Raw genomic sequence first — 25,931 nt, 5'->3', positions numbered from 1 at the left:
TACATATGTTGCAGCAGATACCATCACAGATCATGGGAGACATCTGTCATGGCCAAAGGACTAGTCCCAGGTATAGAGGTCAAAATGTAGTTTGTTAAAAAATGCATTCATGCATGTTTGGGGATCAGCAAAACAGCACACATGTGACACCTTTCCAGCACTGATTGATGTAAATACTACACTTGCCCACACTTGATACAATACACATTTACTCTGCTTTGCACAGCAATGCAAAGATGCTCAAAAGCCCGTAACAAAACAAAATAAACTGCTGAAGAAGCAATGTATGGCATTTTTCAGAAAAGTAAGACAAGGGAGATGTTTGCCAACCATCACATTACGCTAGGAAGACAGAGATGGCAAATGTGTGAAGCGTGTCTGTCAAAATGCAAGCACAAGTGGCTGTGGACATACAAAGTTTAATTAAATATGGTGCAATGGTGGTGTTGGGTGGGAATTTTCCCCTACATGGTAAGAGTTGTATACCCCTGGCTTGAGTGCCCAACTGTATTGTGTGGATCTCTAATGCTGGTATATTCCCATTGGGGAGCATTGAACATATGCAAGTGTACAATGACATAGGCCAGTGTCATAGATTGCACTGGTTGGACCAGGAGGGACACCCAAAGATCTACCCTCATAATTGTTGTATGCTACTGCCTTTGCCAGGAATAAAACAGAGCATACATGGGGGTGGTAGCATACTCTGTAGAGATCAGTAGACGTGAACATGAGCATTCAACATTGTGAGTAACTGCCTTGAGGCCTACTGGCTAAGTCACCTCTTCTAAAGTTCTGCTGCTGTGTGTTTCACTCACCCCTGCCAAACATCAGATTGATCTGGAAGTGTGTGCAGGATAAAATCATGGTCCGAATACATGTGATGGTGTAAGACATACACACCAAATAGTTTGAAATGTAGAAAAGTGTGCACATGATTAATGTGTGTGTGCTGGTAGTGTGTGTTCAAAGTGACACACTCTAGTATAGCACAAAGGAACTGTTGTACTGAACAGTGTGCGCAGACTGAGTGTGTATGCCGCATCTCAGTATGAAGGTGATTCATGATACATGTGGATTACAGTACTGGTCACTGAATGTCCTGTGACTGTACAGTGAGTGAAGAGATGCCTGCATCACTATGTAACATGGATTACCTTGGGTTATTTTGTGGGTAAAACATGGCTGCCTGGGGAAAAGATGAGGATTACTGGAATTTCACCAAAAGCTGTAAGCTGGGTGGGACATACACTGGAGTATGGGAGAGCCAGCCTGTCTCTGTGCTTCCACAAGTGTGTGTTGCATCTGTAATACATCACAAGGAAGGGGCATTGACACATCACAGGAAGAGAGAGATTGGGCTGAATAGGGAACCTAAAAGACTGGGGCATCGGGCCCAGGATCAACCTTTTAATGCACATATGACTGTGGCTGACATCCAGGTGTGTACGCTGGTAATACATATGAAAATTGATGTGGGAGAAATCAACTCCAGAGTCCTGCCTAGCTGTGCTGCCCCCTGCCTGCTATTCCCTTGGATTTGTGATAATGTCTACACATTCATCCCTTGAACCCAGGACCTTGAAGACTTCTAACCTCCATGCTTCAGCATGTGAACTCTGCCATCTGTCAGTCTGCCTTGACAAGTGGTGCCATCCCAGTCCTGAACTCATGGAAGTGGGCCTAAGATGTAAGCTCCAGCAGAAGCCATGCTTCATCTGTAGATCAGGTGCATCGCTTCTGTTGCGTGGGTCGAAACTAGTGCATTGCCTCTGTTGAACGAGTCGGAACCGGCACATCGCCCCAGTTGCACAGGTCGGAACCAGCACTTTGCCACCATTGCATGGGCCTTAGCTTAGCTACATAAGTGCAACTGCACAGTGCATAACACAATGTATATTTGTGCAGCACTGCATCAGAAAAATCAACAAAAATGTCAATAACATGGTGTTACACCCGGGAAATGATGGAATGGGTGTGGCAGGCTGCATACTAGGAAATGTGAAAGTTACTTTCACTTTCTGTTACTGTCTGTTGACTGGAACTTGTTTTCGGAGTGGAGAGAGTGTTTTGCCGAGATTTGGCTATTTGTGCTGCAGTAGGTCTTTGGTCTGTCCCTGTTTTCTCTATATTGTGTGCTTTTTATGTCTTCGTGTTGTAAGTTGTAATTGTCTTTGTATTGTCGGTGTTTATCCTTTTTGAGTTTTTTGTAATTTAAGCCTAGTTTGTTGTTTAAAGCGTGTTATTATTTGATTTAGGGTGTTAAGGAGGGATAGGGCCATGCATGGGAAGGGTGAAGGGAAAGATTATTCTGAGAGTGAGGTTGGTGGCTTGATATCACTGTTGATGCACTACCTGCCACAGATGGTGGCTTCTGGGGGTAGGGTGAGCCAAGGATTCCCACCAAAGGATTGAAAAGGCAGATGGGGGAGGTTGCGGTGACACATGGCCCAGGTGTTTGGAGATGATTGGACTGTTTTGCAGCTCAAGCCCTGTTGGGCAGATGTGGCATCCCTAGAGGAAGATGCTGCGGACCTGCTGGGTTTGAAGGTTTGAGGCCTCTTAGCTATGCATTTATGTACCATCAGCATGTAGTATTGTTGCTATATTAGCCATGCTTAAATTATAACACAAAATTGGCTGCAATGTGTGGAGGCCTTGTGGCACACAAGGCAAGAGAGAGTGACACCAAGTGGCAGAATCATCAAAGGGTCACACTAAGCAGCACACCTGGTATAAAATCTGGCTTACGTTTTATGAAGCAAAGACTCATGGGACTAAGTAATGGCAAGCAGTCCTTTCCCTAATTGAGGGTCACTATTGACCAATAACCTTCCCTTATGAATGTATTGACATGTCAGTTAATGGTACACATGATGTATTCTGTTTTGGCTCACTCTGCTGACATTGATACTGCACACTACGCCAGAAAAACTGCCCCTACGGCTAGATTTATGTTACATATCACCATCCACACTGCACAGCGTATACGGTATGTCTGTGTGTCAAGGCTAATAGGTATGCACCAATTTTCACATTTATTAGTATCACGCACAGCAAGTCACCCAAAGTGAAAGGGCAGGAATGCATCAGCTTTAACTTTTATGGTGCATTCCTATTCTTTCCCATTGCATTAACACATGTGTGTGCCTGGTGCCAATTGTTGCACCCTTGTGCCATGGTGCAAGGGGGCCGATGAGGATGCTGGCCAGAAGACCTAAAGCATCACATGCCTGAAGCATGATTCTGGCATGTGATGTGAGATATCTCTGACCTTACCTCCTGCCAGATCTGCCCTGCAAGGTAACTAGCTGCATTCCATGTTTTGACAATGTATACATGTATGTAATGGTGTTGAAATGTGCCATTACACTGGGATGACATAGTGCTTAATTTTGAATTTGAACTGTGTGTGGTTGCACCATTTACACTGCAATTTCTAAATCAATGTCTTGCAGGTGGACATGTGTCATTCACCTGAGGAGAAGTGGACAGTTTCTGTGAAGCTAATGTGAAAAGTAAGTGTAATGAGTACATGGCAGTTGCTCTGTGACATCAGTGTGTGATCTATGATAGTTGTAACAATGTGATGTATATGAGGAGGTATTAATCACCTAGAAATAAATGACATTCAGTGTGCAAACACAACAGCCTGTGTCTACAGAATCATTTGGAATTAATGGGGAGGCATGTTATTGTGAATGTAGTGTCAACTAAGGGTGGGCGGACAACTCCGTTTCCCCCATGGAATGTGCAGAGATTTGCCCCTTCCACCTTCCGCGATGTAGACGGAGAAACAAGGCAAATCTCCGCACACTCGGGCGGAACGGAGTTGGCCTCCCGCCCGTAGTATTAACACTTTAAAAAACATTATAAATAACATTTTAAAGAACCTTACCTTATCGGCGGCGTCCCCGGGCTTCCCTCGGTCTCCATCGCGTCTTCTACTGGGAACTGCGCGGGCGCCGGCGCATGCGCAGTTCCCAGAAGAAGACGCGATGGAGACAGAGGGAAGCCCAGGGACGCTGCTGATAAGGTAAGGGTATTTAAAATGTTATTTATAATGTTTTTTAAAGTTTTTTAATACTGCGGATGCGGGCGGGAGGCGGGCAGCGCATAACAGAGCTATGCGGAGAGTGTGGAGATTGGTTCCATCTCCGTGCCTCTCCGCGTAGACCCCATACGCAAATTACGCCCACCATTAGTGTCAACAGAGGCAGGGCCACTTTATTAATTCAATTATGCAGCTGTGGCAATTTTTGCATATTAATAGATTTGACACAATTGCAACATTATCCATCATCTGGCACAAATTCTGCAGATGTAAATAAAAAAAGTATTCGCATGGATTAACATATCAATGGCAGCCTCATGGGCAGTATATCCCCTATGCGGCCTTTCTGTGAACCAGTTATACAATGCACGATGTGAAGCCAGGTTGCTGCACTGTGTAAAAGTTAAAATACAGGAATGCACAGTGATACCAGGATACAGCGCAACACTGTGCTTTCCTACTGGTGGTGTACTTTTGCCTGGATAGAACCAAAGCAGGCACCCTTGCATCATGGTGCAAGGGGCCCTGCATTGTGGGCAGAATAGTTATTGGGCAGATGAGTACTCCTACCTGAATAAAAACACTACAGAAAAGTCAAAATCTTAAGTTGATCCTGTTGTTTGTACACCGGTATACCTGAAGCATTATGTCCAGGGAAATAAATGATGCTAAATTGGTGAGTGTTATAATTAAAGTTTTGTGGCAGTGAGACACCCACCCTCTATCCATGGACTTGCTCACTGATACAGAGTAAGGCAAGCCAGCAATGTGTGCTGCCTTGCGTAACTCCAGATTGCTTACGAAATGTAGAGTTACAGCAGCTAGACTAGCTTACCTTAGCACCTCACGTAGCTTTTGACAAAACGTTACCCTCTTGCACGATGCAGGACCAACAAAAAAGTGAACATATCTGGGACGTGTCTAGATGTTGCCATTGACACATCTGAATGAGTGTGAATCACTGGTATGAGTAATATGCATGTTATTAAATTGTGACTAAATAGCTATATTGTACACCTTCACTTACCTCACTTGGGTCATTTTGTCATATTGTATTAGGAGATGTATTTGTACTGAAGGTATAATGTACATAAATGTATCTCAATATTTGGTGTAGGTGTGGACTGGCACTTATGATTGTATGTCAATGTCATTCACAATTTGGTAAATGTCCTGTACATTTGCAACTTGAGCTATTATGTGTGCACATTTACTCCCTAGATAACATGACAGCAAACATGGTCAAGAGCTTTGAGGGGCAGGCTATGCCCACGTCCACAAGATTGCCCATGCCTATAAAAAAATGGGTTTTATATTTGAGAAGGCACAGGTGAGTGGAATATGGGGATCATGAAGCAGGTCCGGCCCACAGAAGACCCCTGCGTCAAAAGTTTCTCAGGATGGCAAGCAGCAGCAGGGCAGCGCACAGTCAACTCAAGGACCTTCAAGGGAATCAACCAGGCCAGCCACAGGGAAAAAGAAGACCAGACGTGCTGCATCTTCCACCTTCCACTATACGTTGGTGAAAATGCTGTAACGAATGGACAGGAGGATGGCTCGCATTGAGATGAAGCAGGCGAACATTCGTGAAATCTTATTGATATGCCAGGTGGCACTGGAGCAGACTGCAACACAGATATGACTCTCTCACCCTCATAAGATTCTATTCCAAGTTATTTTTATTGTTGATTTTTTAAAAATATTTTTAGTAGATATAGTGATAGTTAGGGTTTAGTGTAGGCTTAGTTTAGATAACCGTTAGATAATTAAGTAGCTTTTAAATAGTCGTTTTTTAGTGTGCTCTTAGTATGGAAGGCTTAGTATGGTAAGTGGGTGGAGTGGTTGATGTTTTGTGTGTAGGATAAGAAAAAAAGATTATCCCAAAATATGTATTTGTTTAGGCTTATATCTGTAGTTATTGTATGCTTAGGATGTAGATAGTTGGTGTTTGTATTGTACTGAGCTATGTGTATATAGGGAGGGTGATGTTTAACTTGTTGTGTGTGAATAGTGGATAAAATAAGTTATGAGTTAGATAAGTTACCATAGGTTAGTGTTAAGGGTAGTGTAGGATAGGTAGGGTTAGTTAGTTTTTATAGCTAGTACTTTTTCAAGATTAATACATTTATCATTGATCTATAGTTGGATGTTATTTATTTGTCAAATGCTGGTACTATTGTATTAGGCGAGTCGAGTACATGATGGACAAATTGTCCTGAGTTTATTGTTGGTATATGTTGCTTTGTCAGAGGCCTCTGATTTGAGTTCTGTATGGAACCATTTCCATACTTTAGACACTGAAATTGGGACTCAGAAAGTGAGATTACACACTGCATAACACAGGAAGTCTCCTACTGTCGCATCATGTGTAAAAGGGAGTGGGTAGGTAAGTGTTTAATTTGACTTTTTGTTACAGAATGCCGCTCCCTGCCTGCATTGTGACCTAAAATGCTACATAGCACTAATGCTAACACCCTTGTACCAATGTGCAAGGAGGTCTGCCTTGTTGTGTGGATTTTAAATGTGCAGCAACGTCCGTCATTATTTTAATTTATCATGCAACTCACTTACAAAAACAACAAAAATGTTTTCACATATGTCTCCCTTTAACCCTTTCCCTGAGGAGGTGTAGCATTAATATAGGTTCACTAGTCTTCCACGTATGCTAAACATTTATGTACAAATGATTTGAGATGTGGATGCACTCACAGTCAACACATACGGGGCCTCTCTATGGCAGAGTAACATGAGTCATCTATTTTGGCCTGTGTTGAGTTACAGTATAGACAGGGGAGGCAAGGTGCACTTGCATGTCTTGTTCACCGTCATTTACAGTATTGGCTTTCCCTTGTGCATCCTTCTGTGGTACAAGTACAATTCTAATCCATAAGGACTATGGGCATGGCTATCTGGCTAGCATTGGTACAATCATCCAGAGTTTTGTATTATTGATTATGTTTTTTGCAAGCAGTGATGTTTTCATATTTGGAAATGATATTGTAATATTTACATTGCAACACTGATGTTGACATTTGTTACAGTGTTTCGACCTCACATGCCTAACACATCCCATTTATAGGTAGTAGTTTTGTGTGTACTTTGTCAGAACTTTCTCACTGTGTGGCCATCAAGTAAATGCATCTTGTTGATACACCCTGACATGACATTGATAAGGTGCACATTGCTAATCATAACATTGCGAAGGGTGCAATTGGTGTATGGGCACATTCAAAAAGCAGCATGAGCAATTAAGTTGCGCTCTCTCCTCTTCAGCTTAACAAAAGTGACATTGGGGGTTATAGTTACAATATGTTTGTAAACCTTTGAGGAACAACAATAGAAATCTCAATATGCTTTCACAAAATCATATTTATTTTCTTCCAAAGGTTCCTAGCCTCACTTTACAACAGGTGAGTAGGTTTATTCTTAGAAAGTTTTTCAAACACATCAAATCAAATAGGTATTGTGTGTAAAAAAGCTTCATTTACACACGTTACATCACATTTACATGTGTGTAGTGAGATCAATGGGGAGGAAAACATTGCCATTATCAGGTATTGTATAGGAGTTCGGGGTGCAAATGGACAAACAATGGTTTGGTGGATAGCCATCAAAGCAACAATGTTGCTATTGAGGGCACTCATTGCCATGAAGGAGCCTATCTTGGCCTCCAGGGACTGGATGGATGTATTAATGCCCCCCAGCTGCCTGACCTCTTCACCAAAGTCACATGTAGAAGGCGTGTTTTGCTGTTCCTTCTCCAGCATGACACCAGCGATGTCAGCTAGGGTCTCATCAATCCCATGGAGACAAGAATAGGTGTCTGTGATAGCTGTTATCAACCCCCTTATTAAGGCTAAGACACCGCCGGACTCCTTCAAGAGTGCTCACTATGGTCTCCATACCCAACCGGAGCTCATCTGCTGCTGGACTACCACTTCTACCACTCGCCATTGAAAAGCAACTAGGGGGGTCCTCAGTGTCTCAGTGTGTGTTGGTTCATCAAGAGACCGAACAACGTTGTCTTCCCTTGCCAGTTCCAGAGGAACATTGTCAAAGGTGTCTTCATCCATGGGGGAAGGTTTTGCATTAATAAAAGGCTGCTCTCCAGGAGGTGTTTATTGTCCCTCTGGAAAAAATAGAAATATGTTTAGAGGATTCCATGATTGATTATGATAAGTGATTTCTGTAATATTAGGACAGTATTTTCTTAACTTTCAAGCACACAGGGACATGTGGAACATGTGTTTCTACAAGTGTATCTGGGAATCCTGAACTCAGTCTTTCACACTGCACTACACACAAAGCTACCTTGCTGTACTCTTTTGCATGCAATTTGTGCATTATGGGGCCCTTGGATAAATCTTTCACTAACATCCACACTACACAGCAAGACACTTTTCTGCAGTGCATGTAAGGGGAAGGGATTTACCATGCCATAATTCACATTTTTCTAGAGAATCCTGTGGTTTTCTGGCACACATACAGTTAACTCGAAGAACCAAAGAGCATCTCTGAAGTTGATAGCCTCCTTCATAACTGGTAGCATGCAAAAGCTCATGCTCACTTTATTCCATTAGAAATGAAGAATCTACAGAGTCTGCCAAATCTCTTCACAATAGCCCACTCTCTCGAACATGTGCATGACTCTGGCAATCATCATTCAGACCCAGGAACTGTGCATCATCTCTTACACTAAAGACACCCAGATCATACATTAACTCTCAGGAGACACCAACACTATCAATTGTAGTTACGTTATGCCATTGAGCAACATGGGTACCTGTATGTGAGATTAGTTGCTCATACTCAACCCGACAAAATAGAAGTGATGACATTCTGCAACATGTACTCACCCCGGTTGCCCACATGATTAGGCCCAACACCCTCATCCTCCAACCACCCCAGACACCTGTTCATCACCATGGACAACAGCCTCACCATGAGACTTCAAATTGCCATAATCACCTCCTCATGCTTTTACTTTATTTACATGGTCAGACATTTCTTCATATGGCTCCCTCCTGACAACTGTACGACTATCACCCAGGCCATCATCACAGGTTGACTGTAGTACACCAACGACCTATACTAAAGCATCTCTAAACACTTGCTATACCAGAGGTAAACTATCCAACACATCGCTGCAGGACTATTACTCAGTCTACTTTGTGGCACCTACATCACACATCACCTCAGAAGATTACCTTGCTTCACCAAGACACACTGGCAGTTCGAGATGCTCAGGCACACCTACAAGCACTATACTACCAGGGACCCACCTAACTCACACACCATCTACGCTTCCAGCAACCAATAATGAACCGCTGATCTGCATCATCTGCACTCAACCACACCCCCAATATCCATATGATCATGCCAGGAGGTAGGGTGGTCTCATACATGGCAGCCCACACCTTCGACAACCTCCCCCAGCAAATCTGGTCAGCTGCATCAAATATTGATTTGTACTTGTAACTGTACGCTTGGCTCTTTGAGTGATACTACTTGCAGAGCCAAACCGGTGTCACCATGGTTCTCTGATGAACTTAGATCACTCAGAAGAGAGGGTCCCAGACAGGAACGCAGATGGCGGTTGGACCCTTGTGCTAGGAAAATTCATGCAGAAAGCTCTGCTACAGATGTATAAACTTGCCATCTTTCAAGCTAAATCTCACTTCCTCACCAACAAGATCCTCGCAGCAAACAATTCTTCTAGCATGCTTTTCAAAGTGATCAAGGAGAGCTCCGAACTTTCAGGGACACAGTTGTTGTCCCCATTTCAAGACCTCTCTGACAGAACAGCTGCCTATTTCCTTGACAAGGTCCTTAAAATCTTTTGGGAGCTTGACCATATGGAAACGGAAGAACCTAAGGTCGAGGAGGTCGCTCAGAACCAAGTGATAGGGATTACTCCTTTCACTGTTGCAGCTTTTCCACAGATCACTGTTCAACAAACCCTGGCTCTCCTCATGAGCCTTAAATCTGGCTCTCCCTCAGACCCCTGTATGCCCCTCACTCGTAAATTGGTCCCTAATCCGATTGCAGACTTCCTGTGTAAGGTGTTTAAAAACATTCTCCAATCCGGCTTCTATCTGGACACTTGGAAGGAGGCCATTGTTATGCCACTTCTCAAGAAACCCAATGCTGATCCCTCTGAATTGAAGAATTTTCGCCCCATTTCACTTCTCCCTGCCTCCGCAAAAATCCTAGAGAAATTTGTCAAAACACAGAGTTGATTAACTATTTTGAATCTCATGAGATCTTAGATCAGTCTCAAAATGATTTCCATGCCGATCACAGCACTGAGTCCACCCTTATTTCTGCCACTGATCACATCCGTATGCAGGTAGACCAGGGTATCTCGATAGTGCCGATTATGCTCGATCTGTCAGCTGCTTTTGACACCGTTTCTTCTTCTCAGATGGTCCAAGGTTTGCGGGAGGTGGAAGCCTCGGGAAAGGCCTTGCAGATTCTCCACTCCTTCCCGACAGGGAGAACGAATATCGTTAGCTGCGGGGTTTCAGATCTAAGGCCTTCAGCCTACCCTGTGGCGTTCCCCAGGGCTCATCTCTGAGCCCTACCCTCTTTAATGTTTTTGTGACCCGCTGGCTAAGTTGGTAAGATCTTTTTGGTTCCAGGTGATTTCTTATGCGGACGACACACAGATCATTGTTTCTATCTCCAATGATCTACGGTTGGTAGCAGACAAATCACTGCATGGCCAGCACTATTAGGTGGATGCAGAATAACTCCATTAAGATCAACGCAGAGAAAACTGAAGTCCCAGTTTTTGTTCCGCAGACCTCAATCTGGTCGAATGCCTGGTGGCCAGCAGATTGCGGTCCCCTCCCTGTTCCGGCTAGGACAGTTAAAAACCTGGGGGTCATTTTTGACGAGGGTTTGACCTTCGATTCTCAGGTCAGCCACACTGTTAGCACCTGCTCCTATATTCTGAAAACTTTCAGAAAGGTGCTCCCGTATATTCCAGCAGTATTGCACCGACTCACCATCATTGCACTAGTCACCTCCCGGCTCGACTACTGCAATACCTTGTAACATAATATCAGCATGGCCTCCCTGAATATGCTTCAGGTAGTCCAAAACGCGGCAGCCAGGCTGATCCTTATTATCCCTAAACGGTAGTTAGCAAGGAAGGGGCTTCGTACTCTGCAAGCGCATTTCTTTTAAAGTCCTGGGTACGGTCTACAAGGCCTTGCACAGCAAAGGCTCGCAGCAGCTGAAAACCATGTTTAAATGGTACATTCTTGGGAACACTTCGAGATCTTCCTCTCGGAGAACACTGATCTCTCCAAAATTACGCATGGCCAGATTGGGCGGACGCTCCTTCTCTGTGGCGGCCGCAAAAAACTCTGGAATACCCTGCCCTCCTCTATCTCTCATTCGGAATCGCTCACGGTGTTTAGAAAGGTGTAGACGACATGGCTTTTCTCAACATAGTCGGCAGCTCTGCATTCTCCTTTCTCTCCTCGACTGCCCAGCTCCTTGCCACCTACGGTATTAGTGCACTTTATAAATCCTCATCTTAACCTATCCTATCCAGTGCATCCACCTGCTCAGCACCTGGAGACCCTCTTGGGTGACATATTGAACCTCTACAAAGACCCATTAACAGAGTTTACATTACAGTACAGATTTGGCTACCTAGCCCCAACACAAGCACAGTTGTGTCATGCTGCAAGGGGGCCTGCATTGGCACTAGCATATCTGCAAAGTTTCCAAGGTCCATGCATGTTGTGCTGCTCCAGTTCAGGTTTTCAACTTTGTATTCTGTTACTTGTAGTCCTGTTTTGTGAAGGCATAAATGACGCTACAAGTCCCAGAATTGAGAGACAATATGGAGCAGCACATCACTCATGGACCTGGGAAACTTGGCAGTGCCGGACTGGGCTGGTAAAATGTATACTACCCAAGGAAAGGACAGTTATGTGAAGGATGAATTGACATGTGGGGCATTCCTGCCATTTTTCTTTCATGCAGCACAGAACAGCAAAGTGTGTTGCTGCATTGACATCCATGACAGTTTGCTAATATACGGTCCCTTGTTTCAACTCACCCTATAGTTCTTCCTGGTTCTCCACTTCAGCACTGTCCTGCCCTTCCACTTCAGGTGCCAGCTCTGTCAGAATGAGGGATGCCACCTGCTCCACCTTTGGATCCAACTCCTCCTGGACACCAGGTCCTCCTCCAGTACTCATGGCTGCCTTAAGGTTTCTGGACAGTTTTCCTTTGGTCCTGCGCTTGTAATCATGCCACCTCTTGCTGCACTCCAGAATGGTCCTCTTTGTTTGTGCTATGCAGTTGATTTTGTCCACTATCTATTGCCAAATGGCATCTTTCCTCCCTAATGGCAATTTCGAGGTGACAAATTGGAGAAGTTCATTTTTTATCACCTCACATATTAAAATCTGGTTCTCCTCCTCACTGAAGTTTGACTTCCTCTTCCTCTGGGATGATGGGATGTCTTCTGGGTTGGGGTTGTTACCCTCCGGGCTCCCTGAGGATCCTTCCATGCTTCTCGGTATTGTGGAGAATTGCTGGGTTGACTGTGTTGCTTTATCAAGCGCTCCTGCTATGCAAAGCATTCCTGCATGATGAAATACTGATTTGCGGCATGTAGAGGTGCTTTCCGACACGCAAATCAGCTTTGCACGACGTAGGGAGTACTTGTGTTGTGGCACCTTGCACCATTCCTGACACGGTTGCCTCAGAATTTGTGCCACATCTTTACAATAAATATGGTGTAACCATGGGGCACGGATATGCCGCAACACAGTGCAGATTTAGCTGCCGCAATGCAGCGCTGCGTCAGAACTCATAAATATGCCCCCAAGTGTGTAAAAATTGTATAAATTTAGAGAATTTAAATTAAGGCAAATGAGCCAGAAAAATGGAAGAAAAATAAAAATAAAAAAAGTAAAAAGTCACGGTGAGCTGAAGAGGAATTTAACGTTTTGTCTTGTGCCCAACTTCCTTTCACCTACCCAATCAACAACGTGGCTCGGTTTAAAATAGACAAGCAATTATAAGTAATCTGGATTATTAATGTGAAGGGGCCAGTGATACACCCACCAACCTGTAAAGAGAGGAAGGGGCTGTCGTCAGGAGCACTCTAGGATGAGAGGCATCTTGGGGACAGACACAGACAGAGATCCTGCAGCAGTAAAGATAGAAAGGTTTAACCGGAGGGACTGCAAGAGACAACCTGCCAACCAGCTCAAATCGCAAGACATTTAGCCAGAGATATACAGAAACCACAATAGACAGATAGTGGCAAATGTATATAAATATTGATGCGGCAGTAGACACCAAAGCATGGCAAAATATAGTCACCAGGAGTAAGAAAGAGGTAGATAGTGGAAGCATGCATGATGGCGAATGACAGGGACTCCCAGAGTGGAAATGAGACACGCATACACTGTCCCAGCAATTGTGTGAGTAAAACACGAAGACAATAAATGATGCTGTCGAAGCAGAAGGTCACACGAGAACCCCCGGATGCAGGGTGGAGTGAGAGGCGCGCCAGCGAGGAGTACTGAGACCGCCAGGATTCTGTCCTGCATTAGGTGAGGAAACCTCCATGCACATATATATTTAGTAAGCCTTTGTAAATACTCTAATTTGTGGTAAACAGAGGTGGAGCGGTCACAGACAGAGAAAAAGACTGCTGCTGGGGCAGGAATTTTCTAGATTTTATTTCTAAGCTCCCTCAATGAGGCTGTCTCATGTTTCTTCCCTATTAAATCTCCCCAAAAGTGACAGTCACAGGTTGTTCCTTGAGTGACAGCCTCTATATCTTTGGAAGTTTCAATTGTCTCTAATATGTCTTCTAGTGACTATCTCCTGAGTCTTCAGTGAGGCTGGAGACTTTGACATACGCACAAGAGAAAGTCTTTCCAGACTTCACAGTTCAAGATGACTCTGGCAGAGAGTGCCCCAACAGTGCACCTCACTCAACTCCACTCTACTTTCAGAGCCTTTCAGAGCGCTGAGACCCAGTGGATGAGGAAGAGGAGATCCCTCTCTGAAACCAAATGAAAATGACAATCAATTAAATGTTCACAGAGCTCTGCAAGAGACTGAACGTGGAGGACTAGGTCCAGTTGTAACTCACTATGAAATATGAAGATGAGGTGAGCAGCCGCATCCCGACAAATGAGCTCCCCCACCAATAGCCAGCACAAACCTAACAGAAATCACTTCACAATCGGGATGTACCCAAAGGGAGCCAACAAGGAATTCACACTGTAACAGTGTGTGATCCCACTATGTCGGTCAACCATCCCTCTCCAGTCCAGCACAGCCCAGACCAGATCTTCCCATACTCAAATATTGTTGTGAGGGGGACGATAGGACATGGGCTGGTAACTTACAGTGCCTGTTCCACGGTCCTCCACTCTCCGACGTATGCGACTTGGACCCAATGGAAAGGAAAGAGTTAACATTAACTAACGCCTCCTCACAGGAAGAAGGGTGTTCTCCATGGCAGGACGGCAAATGGATGATATCGACGAGGGCTGAAGAGGAGGGGCCTTCAGGACGTAGGATGAGGGAATCCCAGGAAGCCGTGGGAGGAAACCCGGAAGGCACCGAGTGTTGGAGGAGCCCAGCTGCGAAGGAGAACGAAGACTCCAAGCAGACGGAAGAAAAGAGCCAAGCTAACGCTCCGAGAGAGGACGAGGACGCCGGCGAAGACGACAATGCCGACGACTGGTGCTGGGACTGGTGGACGCCCGCCCCGGTGATTGCCTTCAAGCCGCCGCTACTCAGGAGAGTTGCGGCAGTTGCAGTAGGTGACTCGGGCGGGGTAGGGAACCTAAGGGTTCGGCCTGGAATACCCACAATAGGGGAGGAGGATAGGGGTCACGAAGGGACAGCTTACAGAGAGTGGGCACTACTTCAATGTTTTTCCTCACGCCTGGATTATCCATAACCTCCAGAAAGGTAGGCTGAGACATGCTTTGGGGGGATATAATCACCTTCTGAAACCATGCATGGTGATCTATACCTTATTTCGTTTTATTCTTGTTTTTGCACGGTACACGGCCTATTCCCTGGGACTAAGGGATAGGCAAAACAGGGCAAAGAGGAAGGGAGAAGATAAAGCGGCACCGTATTCTTAGTCTTTTTGACCAGCACATTCATAAGCCCTTTTTATCACTTCTATATCCCTGCACTTTTGGTGTGGTGACGGAACCTTCACTAGAAGCCCAAGCAGAGGGTGAACATACTTACCGCTGCTTTCTTCTTTTTTTCAGAGACTCCAGGGGACGTCGACCTTACAGCCTGACAGAAGATACCTGGAGAACAAAGAGAAGGAGAGGAGTGTCTGTTTGGAACCTCATGGAAAACCCTTACCATTTCTGTTCTGAAGTATTGCTTTGTATCATTACAGTAAAACTACGCCAAGATTGAGCCGCACATCAAGCCTCCTAGCTTCTGTTTCCGCCCATCCCTCCCACAATTGTCTACCTTGATTCACACATCTCCGTCTGTCACAAAGGGGTCTATTTACCACATACTCAGGCAACACAGCACAGCAACTAAAACTGATGCGCTGCATTGTGCAAGGAGGAGAGAGCAGAAAAGCACCATATCTACGAAGCTAGGGCACTCTACTCATCTCTCCCAAGCTCCGGCACACAATCAGGCTGCCGGGCACCCCGCACACACATTTACACCATAGTGCCAAGGTGTCTGCGTGACTTTAGTAAAGGTTTTGAACTGGAAGAATACTCTTCTAGTCAAACCACTATGCATAGACTAACTTTAAACTTTTTCCTACTTTGTATGGGTGGTGTACAGTGCAGCACACATGCAAAGTCAGAAAGGAAAGGAGAAATAAAAGCATTTCTCCTTGATAGCACCAATTTCAAAAGGTTATTACTTTTTGATGCATAACCCAGTTTACTTTCCTTTGGTAGATAGGGTTTTGTGTCAAAAACCATGGGTGGCTGTTTTGGAGCGCCCATTCAACATCCATGGATTGTCCCCTTGGCGCTAAGTAATGCAAAGCAGCTCAAGGCACTGCTTTGAGCTACTTTCAAGTAAATTTCCAGCACAAAACAAGTTTTGCTCTGGAAAGTGAATTGAAATAAAAATATTTCGTGTTGATTTGCGTCACTTTTGTGATGCAAATACAGCACAAAAGCTTAGTAAATATACCACAAAGTTTCTAACTCATATTATTTATATCCCAACCCCTATTAATGTAGAAACAGACAATTTTCTGGGAATTTTCTCAGTTGACATAAAACCTTACCCTTGACGTTTTCAGGACATTGTACATTGGTTACAGGTCACATTACACTTTGCCTACGCACTTTGGGGCAGATTTACAACCCCCCTGTGCCACCAGTATGTCACTTTTTGTGACGTACTGAAGGTGCATTTCACTTCTCCATATTTACAAGGAGAGGAAAAGCCACCCTGCGTGACTGTTCGTCTCCTTGTAAATATAGCCCCCTCACACGCAGCACTTTGCGTGAAAGGGGCGTTCCATGGGTGTTGCTGTGGCTGTTCCCACGCAAAACCCATGGAACGAGACACATTTCCAGATTGACGAGCAATCGTAAATCTGGAAATGCATGTCAATGTTACGCCTCGGCGAGGCGCAACGATGAGCAATGTTTTCATTTCTCCTCGTTTTTTCCTCTTTCAAAGCGTGCTGCATTCTACAGCACGCATTGAAAGAGGAAAAGGCCTGTAGGGATTGTTTTTGTGCAGGAAGGTGCCCCTTCCTGCACAAAAACAATCTCCCCATGACGCAGGCATCCTTGCACCATGGTATAAGGGTGCCTATGCCTATGCCGGCGCATGGCTGCAGTTTGTGCGCCAGCACACATGAGAGCACAGGAATGCGACATATTATTGTAAATATGTTGCAATCCTGTGCTTTGGAAGTGCCGCAGAACTTCCTTGTAGATCTGCCCCCCAAAATGTAATTTTCTACTTATTTGGTTGACAATGCACCCATTACTACTCTGAACAGTCTGTCCTCCAAGAAGGCACTGAACAAATTAATAGTCTCCTCCGACAAAGAGTCACTTCAAATAGCCCCCTCGGAAGGATTTGTTGGTCAAGAGTATCTAAGGTGCAGAAGAATTAATAAAGCACCCTTTCCCTGATCCACCTTCTCTTACTACTAATTTAGCAGTCTCTGCTACATGACTTTTCCAATGAACCAATTTAAGATTATCCAAGATCTCTTCACTTCCCAATCATTCTTGCAGCTGTTTGCAGATTATGGATTTTAATTTTCTAGACACAAATGTAAGCTTTGCCATCGGTCTGTAGTTCACTTGCTCTGGATAATTTCTTCAGCACAGGTTTTACCCAGCCATCGTTGTTCTTCAGGAAGCATCCCTCTATTAAAGAGCGATAGCAAAAGTCAGGATATTCAGTGCTTTTAGCCAGCATATGCCACATTAACCGATGAGCCCATCGGAGGATGTATTTGGGTTGCTGACAATTTGTGCAGAGTAGCCCAAGTGTGACACAGTTGTGACAGCTCCCAAGCAGGTTCATTAACATGTATATTGCCTTGCTATAGCCAAACTCTGGCACAGCATGGTGTACTGGATTCAGGGGCATATTTATTAAGGTATTATGCAACTCACCTTGCTGGGCTGCGCTGTGTGATGGGGAAAGTGCAGGAATGCACTGTACTTTACAATATACGGCGCAATCCTGTCATTTCCCAGCACTGGCGCACAATGTGCTGCCTAGCGCCAACTCCGGCACCCTTGTAGCATGGTTCAAAGGGCCTGCATTGTAAAAGCAGGATTGTTGGTGTGCAGGAGGGGGGACCTTCCGGCACAAAAACAATCCCCAGAGGCATTTTCCTCAAAGTGAGCTGCGGAATGGATTGTTTGGTGCCCCCTGAGTTTCTGTCAAGGATAAGGGGGTCACACATACAGTCCAATGAGGATTTGTCTTTCTGAGCAGTTGCTCATGGTTAATGTGTCTTAAAGTGTGGAAAATGCTTTATAGAGAAGCAGTTGTTGCTAGCATCTGAAGAAGGATGCAAAGTTTTTGGATCAAACCTGGCTAATTGTTTCATTTGTGGTATTATGAGAGCTGATTTATGGAGGTGATAATGTGTTGCAAGAATATTTTTGCATGCTTGTTCTCTTGCTATTTAGTAGGGTGGTAATGGGTTGTGTTGTTTTTTGTACATTTGTGTTTTGCCCAGTGTTTTTTGTCTTGTTTTATTGGATTGCATTATTGTTGTGCCGTATTGTGGCTGTTGTGTTGCATTCCATTTTGTTATGTTGTACCCTATTATTCCTTTTTCAGTTTCATCAAATACTTCTATGTTTCCAGCCAAAAGCAGCACACTCCTGTATAGTTCCCGTGGCAAACCACCAATTGCCCCTGTCTGCGGTGTTAAAATAAAACACCCGGCTCGACCTCTTCAACTATTTAAGAGACCAGCCAGCCCACAAACCCACAAACAGTGGAACAGACCTTTCTCAAAATGGTACTCTCCAAGCTCACTTTATGTGATAGCCTGCAAAGATTCTGGATGCCATTTTGGCGGTAACAGACAATCCTGGTTTCTCCAAAATAAAAGTGCTAAATCTGACAGTGATATCACTGGTGGGATTTCCTTAGACACATGGGGGCATATTATCAAGCACGGCGTTAAAATTATCGCCGGTTTAGCGGCAGAAAACTGCCGCTAAAGCGGCGATAATGGGCTTGATAATATGCCGCAGAGAGTTCCAATAGAAGCCCATGTTGACACCAGAACATGGGCTTCTATGGGAATTCTCAAGGGCGTATTATCAAGCCCATTATCGCCGCTTTAGCGGCAGTTTTCTGCCGCTAAAGCGGCGATCATTTTAACGCCGTTTCTTGATAATGTGCCCCATGGCTAGTACGTTGGAATCCCACGGATGTAGTCTCCTCTTGTTTTAACACAACGCAGAGAAATCTGTTAGCACCTAAATCTAATTTAGTGCCATTGTCATCAAAATGTCACTGAACAGCCTTTGTTATTTTCAACAACATTGTAGCCACCTTATCTTGGTACACCCTTGATTCAGGGCTTCAAAGAGCATTGTAAGATATATTTTTAACAGATGCCAATAACTTTGGATGTCATATCTTTTTAAACTATCGACCACATTAGTTGGCACATCGCAGACATTCCAGAAGTTGCAGTCCATGTATCTAGTTTTCTATCTGATATACACCGTGACCCTGATTCACAAAGGCAAACTGAGAGGAAAGTCGAACTTTACGACTTTCGGTATTTACAAAGGACATTTACGAGTAGTAAATGCGCTTTGCGAATACCAAAAGTCATAAAGTCGACTTTCCTCTCACTTTACCTTTGTGAATTGGGGCCAGTGTGTCCCATGTTCCATTGGATTGTTAGCAGCCCTTAAAATTACTTTGGGGAGCTATTTTTGAAAGGTATGTGAAGGTCCCCAAAAGTAGTTAAGGCTAATGATCCACAGTGGACACAGAAGCAGAGAAATCTCAAATTCCTTGTGCTGACTCACAAAGCAATGTTCAGCTGTAAACCGATGTTTAATGCGAAAAATCGCTCAGTTCATGTCTGATGTCAAAAAGAGTATACCTAGAGGGAGTAAATGCATTTATCTGCTGAGTAGATGTGCACCACGACAACGTACAATTACAAAGCAGTAAAACAGTGGGAAGGAGCTTTACCATGGGAAAACCTGTTTTCCATGTGGAGAAAAAAATTAAAAGAAAAACTATGTGTGTTTCACCGGAGGGCTGCCTTTGCTCAAAGCACAATTGTACCCTGCAAACAATGATGCATTGGGAAATTGCTGTTTATAGAGATGTTACATGACATTGCCAGTAGCATTCTTAGAAACTTGTGACTGATGCAACTTTCCAGGCGTGCTACCAATGATTGTGATTTCCACCTGTTCATCTTCGTATTTTAACAAGTACAGGCTTACTACTTTTTGGAATTGGGCCACTAGCCTCTGAAGTGAACAACCGGAACAATCGGCGAAACTATTTTGTAATTTTTTTCTGTTTCTTCGCCGGAGAAAAGTCATATTGCACTTCCCTTACGGAAATATATTGGCTCTCAGATGCATACTATTAAAACCTATTTGAGGATTCTAAGACCAAACTACGCATACCTACTTAAAACTCCATTTATGCCAGTTGGTCAAGGATTCTTGTAACATAATAGAGGCTTATGATCCATGCAGCGGCGGCCAGCACAGGTAAACACGGTGGGGGGGGGGGGGGGGGGGGGGAGGGCGACGCAGGCAGGGAGGGGGGGGAAGTCGACAGCTGACAGAATAGGTATAATTAAATAAATAAATAACATCTATTCCGTTGTCTGTCGGCTTCGCCCCTGCTGCGCCCTGTCCCGCCCTACCACCCACCGTGCTTACCTGTGCCGGCCGCCGCTGGATCCATGATAGATGAGTCATCCATGGTAGATGAGTAGATACATTTAGACCAATAAGGCGATAACAACATCTCCACACATACTAGGTGGGGAGGGTTGCATTTTCTTGCTTAAGTGTTTGTTTCACAGTCCAATAAATATACAGAACTGAGCTCTCCGGACAAAGATCATATGTTGTGAAGGTTTATGCATTTGGATTTGTCTTGAGAAGGAATTCCCAATTTAAATTAAACCTCTATATTTTATGCAACCATGTGGCTGACACGTTTTGATTTATCACAGAAACTATGACACATAGGGCCTAATTTATAGTTTGGCAGAGAGGGTACTGAACTCCAATAGCAACTGAGCACCTTGTCCACCACACCCTTGGTCCACCTGCCTCAATTAGTGATTGAAGATCATCACTTTTCCATTAACGGAGCCCCATTGGCTCCGCCAATTGAGAACTTTGTCCAACAGCTTGGAGGAGTTGGGGGCTGTCAAAAGAAGGACATGACACCACCTGCCCTATTTTGGGTGAACAGCATAATGTATTTTTTTCTGTCCCTCACCACCAGGAAAAGCATGGACAGAAACAAAAACAGTAACGACCACCAACCCTTGGACAAAACTCCCATAGTGTGGGAATGATAATTTGTTTTGTTTTTCAAAAGCAAAATCACACTTTGTGAGTTTGTTTTTGAACAACAAAAGAATGTTGGGTTAATGGGCATCAGAATAATAGTGGCAGTCCACCGAACATCTTGTACATTGAAAGGAACTACTGTGATGGCTGCTCCTTTCAATGTACAGAGATGACTTCTGGTCTGGCAGTCACCTCTAAATTTGACAAATTGTAGTTAGGCAGAGGTAATATCCTCCTTCATCGTGAGAGATGGAGTGCCATCTGTCAAACTATAAATCAGGTCCATATAAAGTTTATACAAACAGGGTTATAGCTTGCAATTTCCTTCAATAAACTGTCATCTGTTTGCAGAAAAAACCTATTAATTAACAGAGCATCAGATCAGAAGTACATAGAGCAGGCTGCTAGTTTTATAGGGCTATGACCTAGCCGTAGTCCAGATGAAAATGATTTTAAAATACACTAAAATTTGCTACGCTTCTATCTTCGTTTAAAGTCATTCAAATAAACAGCTCTTGAGAAGTGGATACCTCATATAACCATGTGTCTACATCTTTTTTTACTGATTCTGTACATCAGTTCTTTCATGGCTATGTTTCCTGAATCTGCACAGACTCAAACCATCCACTTTGTCCTTCCCTCTTCTTCTCTCTTTCCTCTCTGTCTGCTTTTTTGATCAATGCCTACCTGATAGCACAGCGGTCTGGTTTGCTAAAGACATATTGAGGATATTCAGAAAGCTTCCTTGAGAATGCATTCCTCTGTTGCTTACTGGCTTTGTGGTTTGTAACTCACATTTTCTGGCTTTCAATTTGCTGGATTTATTTGTTTTAGGCTGTCTAGGTTGTGAGTTTATCCCTCCCTAAGAGCAGAGACTTTTCACTCCTGCTCCCCTTGTATGCTTCCATGAATGTGCCTTTCTGTAAGCAGATTTGTAAATCTTGTTCTTGTGTTGTCACATTTGCTGTCCATTTAAAGACAGAGGTCAAATGTCAGCCTCTGTCATCCAAGGGAGCTTGGTGTTTACTTTTCTTTCTCAGACTTCAAAGTGAGAGGATTTATGTGACAATCTTGTTGGATACCTGGGGTAGGGCATTTTTTTTCTAGCACGCAGCAACATTTAAATGAACTGTGCAAGAATTTCAGAATACATCAGTATTATGAACGCACAAATGAAGCAAATATTTTGTTAATTCTGAAGTGTGTTGGAAACAAATACTTCCATATGATCAAAACAAATCAGTACACTAGGTGATACCATTTCAACATATTATCGTTTGTGCGCTGTATAGTTTTATGGTAAAACTGTATATCATCCAGCGGCTCCCCGATAACAATGCCCCCTCTTTGAAACTGCCTCCAGTCTTGCCCTGCCAAACTTTACCTTCTCAGAACTTTTTCCTAGGGTAACCACCATGCATGCCAAATACCTCCTTGTGTCCGACCCGCTCTCCATCGCGGTCGGCCATATTTTTCAACTTAGATCCGGTGTCACAGGACTAGATGTCCGCGGTTGGCACTTTGATATTTTAGGCGCTAGTTTTTACAAAAACCTTTACAAATTCATAACTCCCTTTTCTACTAATTTCATTTGAAAATGTGTTGTCTGTAACAGCAGTGTGCTACTAAACCATGCATACTCCATTCTGCTCCACTCCACTTTACTCTGCACCACTTCACGCCCCTGCACTCTACTCTGCACCACTCCACTTTACACCACTCCATGCCACTGCACTATACACCACTTTACTCTATGCCTCTCAACTCTACTCTATGCCCTGGCATTCTATGCCAATCGACTGTATGCCACTCTTATCAACTCTGCTCCACTGCACTCTATGCCACTGCACTCTACACAACTTTACTCTATACCATTACACTCCACACCACTTCACTCTACTCTGAAATCATTTACTCTATCTCACAGCACTGTATGCCACCGCACTCTATGCCACTGCACTCTACCCTGCACAACTCCACCCTACACCACTTCACTCTATTCTGAAACAATCTACTCTAAGCCACTGCACTGTCTGCCACAGCACTCTATGCCTCTGCACTCTACCCTGCACCACTTCACTCCACACCACTACATTCTACTCTGAAAAAAATCGACTCTATGCCACTGCACTCTTCGCCAATGCACTCTACACAACTGCACTCTATGTCACCACACTCTATGCCACTGAACTCTACTCTGCACCACTGTACTCTACGCAAATCTATGCTAATGTGCTCTACACCACTCTACACCCCTGCACTCTACGACACTCTAATCTGCAACACTGCACTCTCCGCAACTGAACGCTAGGTCACTCTACTCTGCACTACTGCAATCTGTCAATGCACTCTACGCCACTCTACACTGCATCACTTCGCTCTACGCCACTACATTCTGCATCATTTCACTCTCAGCCACTGCACTCTATGCCAAACCATTCTGCATCACTCTATGCCACAGCAATCTCTGCCACTCTTCATGCCACTCTACTCTACCCTACACCACTGTACTCTACACCACTGCACTCTATGCCACTGTACTCTGCATCACTACATTCTGCATGCTGCACTCTACTATGTACGTCTCTAATCAACACCAGTACATTCTATGAGGCTGCATTGAACGCCACTGAATTTGATGATGCTGCATTTTACACCACTGCTCTCTACGTCACTATGTTCTGCAACACTCTACTTGAATGCACTCTACACCAGTCCACTCTACTCTATACCACTCCATGCCGATGCACTCTACTCTATGCCACTGCAGTCTATGTCACTGCACTGTACTCTGCACCACTGTACTATATGCCACTCTATACCACTGCACTCTACGGCACTCTACTCTGCAATACTCCACTCTACTCCACTCTACTCTGCGCTACTGAATTCTATGCCAATGCACTGCATGCCACTGCACTCTATGCCACTCAACTCTCCTTCACTCCACTATATGCCACTGCAATTTGTAGCGCTCCTCAACACCACTGCACTCTATGCCACTGCACTCTACAGAACTATATTCTACTCTGCACCACTTTACTCAGCACCACTCTACCCCACTGCAGTATGTACCACTCTACTCTGCACCACTGCACTCTAAGCCACTCTAGTCTATGCCACTCTACTCTATTCTGCACCATTCGACTCTGGACAACTGCACTCTACCCCACTGCATTCTATTATGCAACACTCTAATCTATGCTGCTGCATTCTGTGACACTCTACTCTGCAACCCTCTATGCCAATGGACTGTCCACCAGTCCACTCTACTCTACTCCACAGTGCACCACTCTACACAACTACACTCTATGCTCTCCAATGCACAACACTCTATGCCACTCCAGTCTGCAACACTTTACTCCCTCTTCATCATTACACTCTACAACACTCCACACTACTCTATGCCACTAACTTTCAGGCCATGCTGAAAATCATTCACGTTGGTGTTCAACATGGCTAAAACACATTGACATAGCCAATGGCTCTTGCATAGGCGAGACCTATTGGCTTTGCCAATGCTTGTTGCATCTTGCTTCTCTCACAAATTGGGTTCCTGACTCTTCCATCTTGATGTTTTACCCCATTTGCTTTGCCTTGCATCCTGCATCTCTGTGCCAACTTACTGTTTTTGTTTCCTCCTACCTTCATTTTTGTTCTTCCACTGCTTTTCTCTGTTTGCTTCTCTCGAGCATCACAACAGATGTTTGCTTCTTTTGCTACTTTATTAAATTTATATACTGTTAGAGCAGCCCAAAGAATGCTTCAAAGTGCTTTAAAGAGTGAGATTCCAAAAGTGGGTTGAGGGGTGATCTACTGAGAAGAGAGTCAAACTATGAGGCAAAATTGGCTTGAAAGACAGCGTACCAGTTGTGCTAGAACAATTTTTGGAGTGGGGTTGCTGCCATCAATGTTACATCACTAAAGTCATAGGGATTGTGAAAAATTCAAGTGCCACGCAAAGAACAAATTTAGCAAACAAGCCATGCCATTTCAGCAGGAGAGTGATAAAGGTGTAGTATTAAGCCGTGGGTGCAGTTTGGTGAACACTGTTGCAAATATATTACTAAAACAAGGTGTGGTAGCACATTGTCATTTACAGACAATACTTTTTCCATTGGAACGGTAATAAAATTAGCACTGACATGTAGTTTTACTAATAAAACTATACAGGGCACAAACGATAAAGTATACAAATTGTGTTTCAACAAATAGCTTTCATTTGATGATCACCAAGTAAAGCGTCTTGATTTGTTTTCATCATATTAAAATCTTTGTTTACATACCACTTAAGAATTATAAAAATGTGCTTCACTTGTGCTTTCCTAACTGATATATTTTAAAATATTTTTACAGTTCATTTACAGGAATTTAATTGTTGTGTGTTACAAAAAGGCTGACATCCTACAGCTTTTCCTTGCACACCCGCATCATTGTCAGATAGTTCATCTTACAAAATACCCTAACTTTGCAGTTGGAAAAAAAAAGAAACACCAATCTACATATTAAAAGAATAAGCAGAAATTTGAGAAACAACATACCCTGGCATTTGAACTCTGTCTTTCAACACATAACAAATGTGGCAAGATAAAAACAAAATGTAAGTAATCTTTAATGCTCGTTCACCTTCTGAACACCAGCACGTTTATGATAGGGTGCTGCAGAACCCCCCCCTCATACTTACAGCGCCTATGCGGCAGGCTGAAGGTCAATTGGAAGAGGTTGAGAAATTGTTCCTATGGAGGTGTGAAAGAAGTAAATTCTAGACAAATAACCCTTGATCAAGACATGATCTGCCAACACTGCACTTGTACCTTGCT

The sequence above is a fragment of the Triturus cristatus genome, chromosome 11 (assembly GCF_964204655.1).
Source record: "Triturus cristatus chromosome 11, aTriCri1.1, whole genome shotgun sequence".
Taxonomy (NCBI): domain Eukaryota; kingdom Metazoa; phylum Chordata; class Amphibia; order Caudata; family Salamandridae; genus Triturus; species Triturus cristatus.
This window is presented reverse-complemented; position numbering follows the sequence as displayed.